The sequence below is a fragment of the Leptopilina boulardi genome, unplaced genomic scaffold (assembly GCF_019393585.1).
Source record: "Leptopilina boulardi isolate dan_hultmark-lab unplaced genomic scaffold, ZJU_Lbou_2.1 LbouV2_330, whole genome shotgun sequence".
NCBI classification, from domain to species: domain Eukaryota; kingdom Metazoa; phylum Arthropoda; class Insecta; order Hymenoptera; family Figitidae; genus Leptopilina; species Leptopilina boulardi.
The window spans coordinates 1,145,053-1,159,941 of NW_026137897.1; the positions used below are offsets into that span (position 1 = coordinate 1,145,053).

The window sequence follows — 14,889 nt, forward strand, 5'->3', positions numbered from 1 at the left end:
GCCACAGTAACTAGTGCCACAGTAGCTAACTTTTATTATAGTAACTGTTACCATAGTAACTAATGCCACAGTAGCTAACTGTTATTATAGTAACTGTTACCACAGTAACTAATGCCACAGTAACTAGTGCCATAGTAACTAATGCCACAGTAACTAACAGTTGGCATAGTAACAGTTACCATAGCAACCGTTTCTATGGCAAACCGTTATCACAAGAACCTTAGCAACGGTAATAATAATATTGTCCACGAAACCCTGAATTTTGAAGAATTAAAACAAAAAATATTTAAAAGAAAATTATGATAAATATGACAATTATATTTTCAAACACATTTTGGAATATAGTAGACAATTATCGTTTGCCAAAAAACTGAATTCAAATAATTTCAAAATGATTTTTGATATTTTACTATATATTATATATATATATATATGTATAAAAATCAAGCTATATAGTATCTAAAACTCGGCAAAAATAAGACAACTATATTTTCAAAAATTATTTTCAGTCTAGGTCGACCTTCGACTCTCGATTTTGTCTTTCTCTTTTTTGTTATTTATTAATTTTATTTTCTCTTCCTCGTTTCTATTTTTTTTATCTCTTCCTTGATTAGAAATTTTTGTTTTTTTAAATTGGAATATTCTTTGATTTTGTATAACATTTATTTTGATTTTTTGATTTTGTATAAAATTTATTTTGATTCATGATTTTATATAGAGGATACAACTGACGTTGTTGAACGATCATGCGGTGACGTTAATGTTGTTAAAGTTAATAGTAGTAGTAGTGGTGGTTCCCTCATTCTCTCTCGCCGTGTTACGTGGCGGCCTTCATCCCCAGGGCCGAGGGCCAAAACCGTCTGATGTTTAGTATTGCGCCGGTAACGTTCAATAAATATCGCGATAGCTTGCTATAAGGGCCCCGTAGCGTCGCGCCTTATATATATATATATATATAGGTCCATAAAATTCGTTCACATTACACATACGTGATCCTCAAACGTAAACTTTGAGAAAATCAAGATTTACTTTTTGTTTTTTTTTTTCATCAGGAAATATATCTCCGTTTCGTCAATTAACGAGAGCTTTTTACATTACAATAAAAATTACATCAGAAATATAATTTCGCAATATTTCTTTTTATATTTTCGCCGATTTATATTAAAAAGAAAAAAAAATTCACGTGTGAGAAAAAAAGATTTATTTTTAAATTGCATAAATTTTATTTTTGGAACTTAAAAGTAAAATCCATCATGTAAATGTGGATCATTCACTAATCAACAGCCTCGAAACACTTGATATCCTCCTATCACGTACACACACACACATAAAATATGTTTCCAATCAGAAAAAAGTAGGTCATACTTTAGAATTGAAAAAGAAGTATTTTTTGGGCTTTGAAAATTTTTTTAAAATTTTTGTTGAGTGATTTTTAGTAAAATATTTTCCAGGGTCAGTTCTAGCTTTGACTCTATTAATTGTGAAGGTCATTTGTATGGGAGAATGCAAAGATTTTGAATTGCTTTTGAATATCGTGAAAGAAAAAGTAAGTTTGGGTAGGGATGGTGAATTTTAAATACACACCAATACTTGAGTCAAGGTTTTGTCCTAATTCGGGTTCAGAGACCATCTGGACCAAAAATGATAGGTCATATATATATATACTCATTGCGTTTCGCTTTAAGGTCATTTACTTTTACCAAACTCTCAAGGCTCACCAGAGCCATCTTGCTTCTTTTCTTCTTTTTTTTTCCCCCATATCACGTCACTCTTTGAAAAATTTTTTTTGTTCACACTTCATTGGAAATGATATTTAAAAACTTTTTTTAAATTTCTTTTTGGTAATTATAAAATTAGGGCGAAATAGTTTTTGCATTTATCAAATGGATGAAAATTTATCGTTAATTTTTTTTTTTTATAAGGAGATTAAATTTTTAAAGATATTTGTGTTTCGGATTGATTTTTCAAATTAAAGTATTATTTTGGGGGTTTTTCGGAAATTTATTTCCGAGCCGAAGTTTTAGCCGAAATTTATCATTTTGTTTATATGACTTTTTTATTTTAAAAAAATTTAATTTTAGCGAATTTTAATTTTAAAAAAAAAATTCTCATTTAATTGAATTTTATCTGATTCGAATGTATTTAAATGACAGAAATTCACCGAATTTTAATTTGTCCGAATTTTCATTTACGTCCAAATTTTTTATTTGTACGAATTTTAATTTTTCCAAATTTTCATTTGTAAGAATTTTAATTTGTACGAAATTTTAATTAATAGAATTTTTGTGACGCCAAATTTTCAATTGTCCGAAATTAAAAAATTGACCGAACAAACAAATTGACAGAAAAATTTCAGCGCAATTTTCAGAAATTGACTAATCACGATTTTCTTGATAATTTCTAATTGATTATATAATTTTTGTAAAATTGCGCCAAAATCTTTCTGTCGATTGTTTGTTTGGACATTTTTGTAATTTCGGACAAATGAAAATTCGGCGTCGCGAAAATTCTATTAATTAAAATTTTGTACAAATTAAAATTCTTACAAATAAAAATTTGGAAAAATTAAAATTCATACAAATAAAAGTTTGGACAAATAAAAATTTGGACAAATAAAAATTCGGACAAATTAAAAATCGGACAAATTAAAATTTGGACAAATTAAAATTCGGACAAATTAAAATTCGGACAAATTAAAAATAGGGCAAATTAAAAATCGGACAATTTAAAATTTAGTGAATTGTGAATTTTTACCATTTAATAAAAATTCGAATCAAATAAAATTCGATTCAATGAGAATTTTTGTTAAATTAAAATTCACTTAAATTAAAATTCAAAAAGAATTTTTCTTATTGAATATACAAATTTTGGATAAAAACTGAAATTCTTTTTAAATGCCTTGGAATAATATCAAAACCTGATTGATTTCGAAAATTTTGTCAGAAAACTATAATATTGTTTAATACCAGTTTTTAAATTAGAAATCTTTGAATATTATTTTATATAATTTAAAATTATATAATATTTGTAAGATTTTGTCATAATATAATTTTATGAGACATTGAAAAGATGATTTCTTTTTCTAAAGATATATGATATATATTCTGAATAAGATTGACCTTGAATTTTACCTGATCTCATCAAAATCTGTTTTAGTGATTGTGCAATTAATTTTCAAAAGTGTATATATACACCTTTATTATTCGGTTATCATAACACACTGAGTGAGAGTTGCATCAGTGCATTCAATAACAGGAAGAATTACTTCACATTAAGATGAAAGCAAATGGCTCATTTATAATAATATTTCAGTTCATCATTGATGCATCTCGCGTTATAACGTATGTCCTTGTTGTAGGAGCAAAAAAAAAAAATTTTTTTTTTTGTGATTAAAGTAATATCAGTCAGTTCGAGGACGAATTTCAATTCTAATATTTAAATATATATATATAGAAAGAAAATCCGTATCTCGATGACAGTGAAAACAACTGTGCGCGACCCTGAATCAACTATTTTCCACTAATCGGGTAAAGTACATTTGTCTGTTTCATTATTTTATTACAACAAAAATTATATGATCAAATATTGACCTTTTTTATTCTAACTTTATGCTAGTGATAATGTAAAGTTTCATTATTTTTATTTTTTTTTAGTTCCCCTTTTTATCAAAAAAAAAAAAAAAAAAATTAAATTTTAATTTTGTAAAATTTCTTATTATTTATTTATTATTGAGATGCATTTTCCGAGAAAAAAAGTTTTTTTTGGAAAATTTGTTAAGATAATTGAATATAAAAAAAAGATTTTAAATATAAATCTATTTCAAGGCGAGAGGAAGTTATTTCCTGTGTGACAAGAATGATTATAAAATTAATTAAAAAATAATTATCACTAACAAATTGTCGATATAGTTTTATTCTAAACGTGCGAAGGACTTATTATTTATATTAAAAAAAAAAAAAAAAAATAAGTAAAACTTTAAAAGTAAAATTATTATTATTATTTCTCGGAATTGTCAAACTTTTAATGAAACTTTTTTTATTTTAAAGTTTCATTACTTTTTTTCAAACTAAAATTGTCAATATAATAATTTGAAACTATTGTAACTGTAACTATTGGTGTAGCTATTGTAATTGCAGAATTTCTAACTAATTAATTAATTACCTGTTTAATAATTGCGTATAAATTAGAAAAATTATTAAAAAGACTATTTTTTTATAGAAATATATTTTTTTATCCTGTAAATATTAAATTCTCAAGAATATTGTAAATAGATTATAAATCTTTTTTTACGCATATATATATATATATATATATATACACCGAAAAAAAAATCCTCTTGTTTCAAGAGGATTCCTCTTATTTCAATGCATATTTTCCTCTAGTATATGCTGCAAAAGGATGTCCTCTAGGTTTAAGAGGATTGTCCTCTATGTAAAATTATGCCTCTTAATTTAAGAGGATACTCTTATTTTAAAAGGAAAATATCATCTTAAAAAGAACTCTGAAATAATAAAAATGCAATCATCTAATTTTTATGTCATAGATATAATCTATAAAATTAAAAGGAATAAAATTTGTTATTCCATGATTTACAACTATTTGAGTATAAATAAATTGAAATTGATTTTAATTTTTTTGAATAAATCAACTAAATCTATTTTTAATAATATTTTTATGCGCAAAACATATAATTCATTAAATTTGAAAATTTATTTTAAATAAATTTTAAATAAAATTAAGATAAATAAAAATCGTAATAAAATAAAATTTTAAATAGCATAACCTCAAAATTATTTAAATTTTTTTAAAAATTACTTTTAAAAATTCCTTTTACCTTCAAAAATAGGCATGTATTGGGTATGTTGCAACTCTATCAAGATATTTAAAAGATTATTATTATCCATTTTGTTTAATTCCCCTTTTTTTACACAGAAACTAAAACTTTTTTACGCATGATATGCGATTTATGACGCAATCATCTTTGCGCATGAGCGAATTTCTATGGGAAATCCTCTAAGAATTTAGAGGAATATTCTTAAACATAGAAGATTATTCTAAATTCTAAGAGTATTATCTTTATTCTAAAAAGATTATTCTGAATATAAGATGAATGCCCTAGAATAGTCCTTTTGTTTCGATCCTCTTGAAATTAGAGGAAAATATTCTTATTTAAAGAGTAATACTCTTGTTTTAAGAATAAAATTCAAGAGGATTCTGTAAGAGGAATTTTCCTCTGAATACAAGAATATTTTTTTTTCGGTGTATATATATATATATATATATAAAGTAAAGTTGATTAAATATTTTATTACCAATGAAAAAGTAATCAATATTTATAATTTGCTTTATGAGTTTAGAAAAAGAAAAGAAAAAACAGAAAATTTAAAATTAAAACCGGGAAAGTAATAGTGCAATTAAAACGAAACTTGAAAGTGATTAGAAACTAAGGAAATAATCATTTACTTATATCAAATGGTCAATTTTGAATCATTAACTTAAAGTACATTATATATATATATATTTAATAAATTTTTGAGAAATATTTCATTATTCTACTTCCGCTTTAAAAATAATTTCAACACAATGTTTTTTATAAACTTGAGATTTAATAACAAACTTATTGTAATATGTTAAATTTTCTTTTTTTGTTTTTACATTTATGGTTCAATGCTCGAGAAAAAACAAGCACGCTTGCTCCAGTTCTTTTTTTTTTTTTTTTGCGTATTTTATAAGAATAATTTATTACAAAGAAGTTGATAATATTCTTATAAATGTTTTTGTAAATTATACGTATATTCTTTAATTGGGAATTTTTTTTTTTTAATTCAATTGGAGTTGAGAACTATTTTACGTATTTAATGTAATTATTTATTAAATTTTCGTTTCAAACTTTTTTTTTTAAACTTCAGCTAAAAATTTATATAGACTCTGGTTTAGTGAGACTTTTATTTAACAAATTATATTCACGTACGCGTTTAGCCGTGATGCGTAAGGCGCCAAAATTCTCTTTGCATGGTTAGGGTTCGAATCTCGGGTTGGGTGAGATTTTTTTAAAAATTTTCTCATGGCCTTAAACAATGACTATTAATTATAACAAATTCTGGTAGTTTCAATTATGTAGTTACAACCAATTGTAATTATAATCGATATTAATTACAATTAATAATAGTTCTAATTAATTTTTAATTTATGATTTATGGTGGTTTTAATCAATAGTAATCATAATCGATAGTAGTTACGATTGGCGGTACTTTCAATTACTGGTAGTTACATAATAGCAATTAGTTTCAATTAATGGTAGTTTCAATTATTATTAGTTACAATCGATATTAGTTCCAATTATTGGTAAATACAATTAATGGTAGTTTTAGTCCAAATTAGTTTCAATTACTAGTAGTTTATAATCGATGTTGGTTCCAATTACTGGTAGTTTCACTTAATGGTAGTTTCAATCGATATTAGTTCCAAATATTGGTTGTTTCTACTATGTAATAGTATTTGCAATTGATGGTAGTTTCAGTAACTGGTAATCACAAATGCAATATTAATTACATTTATTGAAAGTTTCAATAAATTGTAGTTTCAATTAATGGGACTTTCAATTATTGGTAGTTTCAATTACTAATAGTTACAGTCAATATTAGTTACAAGTATTGGTAGTTTCAATTATTAGTACTTTCAATTTGGTTTTAATTATCGGTAGTTTCAATTATTGGCAGTTACAGTCAATATTAGTTACAATTTTTGGTAGTTTCAATTATTGGTACTGATATATAATGGTAGTTTTAATTATTGGTACTTATAAATAATGGTAGTTTCAATTACTGGTACTTCTAATTAAAGGTAGTTTCAATTATTGATAGTTACAATCAATATTAGTTACAATTATTGGTAGTTTCACTGACTGGTACTTATAGTTAATAGTAGTTTCAATTAGTGGTAGTTTAAATGATTGGTACTGATAATTAATGGTAGTTTCAGTCAGTGGTAGTTTAAATTATTGGTACTGATAATTAATGGTAGTTTCAATTATTAGTTCTAATAATGAATGGTAGTTTAAATTACTGGTACTTTTAATTTGGTTTTAATTATTGGTACTGATAATTAATGGTAGTATCAATTAGTGGTAGTTTAAATTATTGGTACTGATAATTAATGGTAGTTTCAATTATTGGTAGTTACAGTCAATAATAGTTACAATTATTTGTAGTTTCAATTATTGGTTCTAATAATTAATGGTAGTTTCAATTACTGGTACTTTCAATTTAGTTACATTTATTTGTTGTTTCAATTATTGGTTCTAATAATTAATGGTAGTTTCAATTATTGGTAGTTACAGTCAATAATAGTTTCAATTATTGGTTCTAATAATTAATGGTAGTTTCAATTATTGGTTCTAATAATTAATGGTAGTTTTAATTAGTGGTAGTTTAAATGATTGGTACTGATAATTAATGGTAGTTTCAATTATTAGTTCTAATAATTAATGGTAGTTTCAATTACTGATGGTACTTTCAATTTGCTTTTAATTAGTGGTAGTTTAAATTATTGGTACTGATAATTAATGGTAGTTTCAATTAGTTGTATTTTAAATTATTGTTACTGATAATTATTGGTAGTTTCAATTATTCGTAGTTACAGTCAATAATAGTTACAATTATTTGTAGTTTCAATTATTGGTACTAATAATTAATGGTAGACTCAATTACTGGTACTTTCAATTTGGTTTCAATTATTGGTAGTTTCAATCACTGGTACTTATAATTATTGGTAGTTTTAATTACTGGTACTTATAATTAATGGTAGTTTTAATTACTGGTATTAAGAATGAATATTAGTTACAATTAACGGAATTTTCAATTAAGCTTAGTTTCAATTACTGTTTTTATACAATTATTGGTAATTTCAATTGAAAATAGTCTCAATTACTATTATTTACAATTAATTGTATGGTTGTTTTATTTTTGCGTTTGATTATATCGTTTTTCTTCTCGTTTACAATTATATTGATGAAAATGTAATTAAATCGTGAGCAAATATATTTTAAAAAACACAATTTTTTTTATATTTGTCATTGAGTTATAACGCTAATTAGTTTTGTTTTAATTTACAAACGCTTGGGCATCCGCATCCGTACCTGGTAGAGTTGTAACTTAATGATCACAGTGGGACCTTAGCAATAGACCTAGACCTACTCTTGCGTTCCAGTATTATTCTTAAGGCCCGCATTCATGTCAATGGAATGCATCAATTCTCCTTATTGACCCGCTGATTGCTCTTCACTTTCAAAAATATGCTTATATCACTTCATTTTTCTAGAATATTATCGACACTAATGAAAGTGGATAGAAAGTTCGATTTTTTTTTTTTTTGAAATATGTTTTGGAATTTTCTTTATTTATTTATTTTTTTTTTTGAAAAATTTGTTTTTATTTAAAATTATCAATCAATTATTAAACCTTGATTTTTTTTTATTTACTTTATAAAATCAAGATATAAACATAAATTAATCTGAGTATATTTTAAAATTTTTAAATTGATAATAATTATTAATCTATTGAAAACTGATAATATTAGTCACACATGAACTTCAGTTAACAATATATATATACATCAATGGCTTTGATTTTTTGTTTTTTCATTTAGCAATGACACAATTCCATGCACCACTTATAGACATTGAAAATTATCTTCTAATCTCTTTCGTTATTGAAAAATTTAATATATATATATATATATATATATATATATATATATATATTTAATTTTTAAATAAAACGTTATGAACTTGATTCAATTTAAAAGTCGCAATTTCAGGCAAAGATTTTATTATTTGCTTTTGTGAAAGTTACTTCATGCTTAAAAATCTTTGGGTCATAAACTGAGCGAGGAAACTATTTCGCTTGGCACACAAAATGAGCATTTATTTTAATGCGAAATCTAGAAGCATATTTGTTTGTCAGAGTCAAGGTTCGCATTTTAATCAATTTATATACTCTTTCATAATAAATCTCGACACACATCTGTATCTTGGAAAATTTCGTTTCGTATGTGTTTGTATGTGTGTATATATATATATATATATATATATATATATATATATATATATATATATATAGTATAGATACTATACAGAAATAGAAAGTTGCGCGAATATATTTCAATTTTATATATGACGTTTCTTTAATCCTTGAAAAGAATTCCCCCCCCCCACATTGTATGTAATGTATAAAGTTTTTACATAAATATATGATTTTGTATATAATGTATTTTTTGGGGCGCATGATTAGCCGATAAAAATCATTAGTTAAAATTTTAAAGAATTTTATTAGATATAATTATTTTTTTAGACAAATTTTTATTTTTCGAATTAATATTTTGTGGAGAATTTTTCTTTTTAAACAAATTCACATAAAATTAAAAAGGCATTAAAATAAGCTGGAACGTTTATTATTTTAATCCAATTTTGCTTATTTCAATCCATTTTGGTATTAAAATAAGTAAAATTGGATTAAAATAATAAGCGTTGCAGCTTATTTTAATGCCTTTTAATTTTCTGTGGTGGCATTAGTTACTGTGGCATTAGTTACTGTGGCATTAGTTACTGTCACAGAAAATTAAAAGGCATTAAAATAAGCTGCAAAGCTTATTATTTTAATCCAATTTTGCTTATTTTAATACCAAAATGGATTAAAATAAGCAAAATTGGATTAAAATAATAAGCGTTGCAGCTTATTTTAATGCCTTTTAATTTTCTGTGGTGGCATTAGTTACTGTGGCATTAGTTACTGTGGCATTAGTTACTGTCACAGAAAATTAAAAGGCATTAAAATAAGCTGCAAAGCTTATTATTTTAATCCAATTTTGCTTATTTTAATACCAAAATGGATTAAAATAAGCAAAATTGGATTAAAATAATAAGCGTTGCAGCTTATTTTAATGCCTTTCAATTTTCTGTGTATATATATAATAGTTGAAGGTGAATGAAAGAAAAAAAAAAAAAGATGTCGATAAAATAGAAAAAAAAGAGGACAGAAATTGCAATAAAATCGAAGATTTAAATATTAAAATCCCGTTATAATTTTCCGCGAGAGTTCCGTGATTACGACATTTTATTCGCGCGCGCGTTGATTATAATTCCTGTCGTGTGATTCCGTGTTCCTTCTTGTGATGAAGGGGGATTTTCCCGTCCCCGGGGGAGAGAGAGAGAGAGAGACTAATATGTAGACGAAGAAGTAACATTATATATATATATATATATATATATATATATATATATATATATATATATTAGTGAAAACAAAAAGAAGGCGGAAAGAAGGAAAGAGAGACGCTGTGTGGTGAGATGGAGATCTTTTGCCTTGCCCGGGGCATAAACCAAGGCCCTTCTTTACTCTCGAAGGCCCCACATGACTCAACCTTATTATCATTGTTAGTTTTACATATATATTTTTTTTAAGCGACGCAACTACGACAGCGATGCAAATGGTATACTCGTTTTTCTAAATCTAAACGATATAGTTTTATATATATATATATATATATATATATATATATATATATATATATATATATATATATAGTTAGTTACTCACGTGAATTTACTCTGTCAGGGCTATTTTTCTTCTAACTATAACTTTATAATAATTATTATTATTATTATAATAATTTTTTGCACTGAAAAAAATTCTGATTGGAATAACTAGAATTCTGGTTATTTCAAATAGAATTCTAGTTAAATTAACCAGAATTCCGGTTATTTTAAATAGAATTCTGGTTAGGGTATTTTTAATATTATGATTCTGGTTACATTAAACAGAATTCTGGTTAGATTACATTTAAAATTATGATTCTGGTAAGATTAACTAAAATTCTGGTTATTTCAACTAGAATTCTAGTAAATGTAACCAGAATTTCGGTTATTTTAAATAGAATTCTGGTTAGGGTATTTTTAATAGTATGATTCTGGTTACATTAAACAGAATTCTGGTTAGATTACATTTAAAATTATGATTCTGGTAAGATTAACTAAAATTCTGGTTATTTCAACTAGAATTCTAGTAAATGTAACCAGAATTTCGGTTATTTTAAATAGAATTCTGGTTAGGGTATTTTTAATAGTATGATTCTGGTTACATTAAACAGAATTCTGGTTAGATTACATTTAACATTATGATTCTGGTAAGATAAATTAAAATTCTAGTTATTTCAACTAGAATTCTGGTAAATGTAACCAGAATTTCGGTTATTTCAATTAGAATTATGGTTGGGGCATTTTTTTATATTGTGATACTAAATTGATTAACCAGAATTCTATTTACTTTAACCAGAATTCTGGATATGATATAATTTAAATTATGATACTGTTTAGATTAATCAGAATTTTAGTTAATATGACCAGTATCATAATTTAAAATATACAATAACCATAATTCTGGTTAAATTAAGTAGAATTCCGAATAAAATAACTAGAATTCTGGTTAATGTTACCAGTATCATAATGTAAAATATACCCTCATCAGAATTCTGGTTAAACCAAATAGAAATATGCTTAAAATGACCAGAATTCTGGTTAAATTAACTAGAATTATGATTAAACGAACTAGTATCATAATATAAAATCACACAATAACTAGAATTCTGATTAAATTAAATAGAATTGCGATTAAAATAACTCGAATTCTGGTAAATGTAACAAGTATCATAATGTAAAATATACCTTTACCAGAATTCTGGTTATATTAAATAGAAATCCTTCTAAAATAACCAGAATTTTAGTTATGATATATTTTACATTATGATACTGTTTACATTAACCAGAATTCTAGTAAATTTAACCAGAATTCTGGTTATTCCAATAAGAATTCTGATTACGCTATATTTAATATTATGATACTGGTTAGATTAACGAAATTTCTGGTTTATTCAACTATAGAATTTTATTTAACGTAACAAGAATTTCGGTTATTTCTTTAAGAATTCTGATTAGGTTATGTTTAACATTTGGTTCTGGTTATATTAAATAGAATTCTAGTTATATGACATTTAATATTATGATTCAGGTTCGGTTATCCAGAATTTTGGTAATTTTAATATGAATTCTGGTTAGGGTGTTATTAATTTCATTTTTCTGGTTACACTAAACAGAAATCTGGTTAATTCAACCATAATTCCGGTTTAAAATTATGGTTCTGATTGTATTATCTATGGAATTCTGTTTTTTTTTAAAGAATTCTGTTTTTTTTAAGAATTCTGTTTTTTGATAAAAATTCTGGTTAGGACATTTTTGTCATTATGATACTGGTTAAATTAACTAGAATTCTAGTCAATTTAACCTGATTTCTAGTCAATTTCTGGTCATAACCAGAATTCTGGTTATGATATATTTAACATGATTCTAATAAGCATTTTTTTAAAGGTATTAAAAAAATATTTATAAAATATTTATCGTTATTTTTTTTTTTTTTTTTTTGAGAAATTAAATTTATTTTTTTGTAATTATGAAAAATTCTGTTTTTTTTCAAATGCAATAATTATCGCAATTTGACGTACAACAATTAGGATTATAATATCCGTACAATTCTTGTTTGCTTCACTAAATACGTTTATTTCAACAAAAACAAATTAAAAAATTACCAATCATAATTTATTCAATTCACGCAATTATATATATAAATATATATATATATATATTTTTTTTTTTGAAATATAATCAATACGGGTATATTATTGAATTTATAATTTTGATATTTTGCCTTCCGCCTTTTAAGTCAATCATAATTTTATTAATTAATATTTATATAATTTGAAATGCTTCAAAAGTCTATATAGCTTTGGAATTGATGTGAAAGTAAAATGCGAAACACTAATCTAGCGTGTAATTTGAGGGAAACGTGTCGCCTAGACGTTTGAAATGCATTCACACAGACAGACGGATAGATGGACAGACAGAAAGACAGACGCACACAGATATACATGTATATAGATGTAAATATTGTCACTATGAGAAACAGTTGAGAGGAAAATTGTCACTAATACAGAAATTTTATTTGTTGTATTTATATATATATATGTATATGCATCGCTGTCACTCTTGGAATTCTAAATCGTATTATAAGGTCTGTGCGATAGTTGTGATGAGCGTTTGACTCTCTCTATATGCGGAATGCTCTTTTTTTATTTACACAACTGCATACATATATGAAACATTTAGATGCATAAAAACGTTGACGTGTGTGTGTGTGTGTGTGTGTGTTCACCAACTAGGAAGTGCAAATCACGAGCTAACATACTATTCGCGGCAAACTCAACATTCCCACCTCGTCAGGGACGTTTAAGAGAGGTTATTTTCAACACTTTGCCTCGGATCGCGCTCGTGCGGTACATGTATGTGTATGTGTGTATATATATATTCTGCTTGAGCAAAAATTTTACTCTCTTGTGAGGATTAACTTGAGAGTAAGAAGGACATGGGAAATTTGTTTCTAAAATCCAAACATCATTGGACAAACCCAATTTTAGCGAATTTTTGTCTCTTTTGATGACAAGTTCTCTTTAGTTAAATTTTTAAAGTTTAAAGTTACGTAAAGGTAACGTTTATCATGCCAACGGACGGACGGACCCCAAAGCGAAACTAAGATTTTCGGGCCTGAGCCACGAAACCCTAAAAAACCAACTGAAAAATTAGTTGAATTTTACTATAATTATTAGTAGAAAACGTTACTGAAACAATAGTAGAATAAATTATATTTATAAAATAAATTTCAGTTTTTTCACAATTATAAAAAAAAATTAATTTAGTTATTTTTTTTAGAATTCTATGATTCTAATACTAATTTTAATTTAGAACAATTAATTGAAACTACAATCGATTGAAATTAAAGAATTCTCCTCTTTTTTTTCTATTTAAACACTTTCTGACTCAGCCTGTTGAGTCATATATATATATATATATATATATATATATATATATATATATATATATATATATATATATATATATATATATATATATATATATATATATATATATATATATATATATATTATAACTGCAAGAATACTATAGCGCGCAAGGTCGTCGGATAATTTTTGTAATATGATTTTCAAAAAATAAGTGCAAAGGACTCAATAACGATTAAGGTTTATAATTATTATAGAAGGTTCATTATACGTGTTAAGTGGTGCTAAATCGAAAATCAAGGCGTTAGATAGTCATACTATAATATGTTCCTTATAGTTTTTGTTCTACTACATGACACGTCGTGCCACGTTTTCTAGATTATTATAAAAGTTGTCTAAATTTTTGATTTTAAGGAAGTATTTGTTTTTTGTTTTTTTTTTTTTTTTTTTGCACGAAGAAATAATTTTTATTAAGAGAAGATAAAAATGAAGGTCCTTTACTTTCTCAACGCACGAATTACAGTATAGTGTTCTCTTTTATTTATTCAACCTAAAAAAAAAATATATATATATATATATATAAAGAGCAGAAAGATATCACGAATTTTAATTCTTTTTTTTCCAATTCGATGGTTCTCAAAATTCAAGGCCTTTACGGTATATTTCTGTATTCTCATCACAAAAAAGCATTTTAATATGACAATTTAAAAGAGTCGTATCTATCCAAGGTTTATGTATATGTTTTACGTTAAATGTCTATTGAAATTTGCGCGTAAATTTTTTAGGCAAATTGATATGTATTTTTGTTTGCTAATAGCGTAGGGAAAAATTAGTTTTATTTGAAAAAAAATTCTGGTTGAAATGATCAGAATTCTGGTTACTGTAACTATAGAATACTGGTTAGAGTGAATTTAACATTATGATTCTGGTTGAATTTAAAAGAATCTAGTTATTTTAATCAGAACTCTGGTTATTCCAACCAGAATT

At 25.2% G+C, this 14,889-nt stretch overlaps 1 protein-coding gene across 5 annotated transcripts in view; it reads left to right on the plus strand.

The window, feature by feature from the left end:
* The window catches only part of LOC127285210 (ecdysone-induced protein 74EF), a 267,455-nt gene that overhangs the window by 25,946 nt on the left and 226,620 nt on the right, over nucleotides 1-14,889 (plus strand). The window contains exon 1 of one of the 5 annotated variants that reach the window (XM_051311094.1): nucleotides 3,510-3,527. The exons of the other annotated variants lie outside the window; for them this stretch is intronic. The gene's annotated coding sequence lies outside the window, so the exon portion shown is untranslated. Of the gene's footprint in view, nucleotides 1-3,509; nucleotides 3,528-14,889 lie in introns of those variants that run through there. 5 annotated transcript variants of the gene reach the window in all.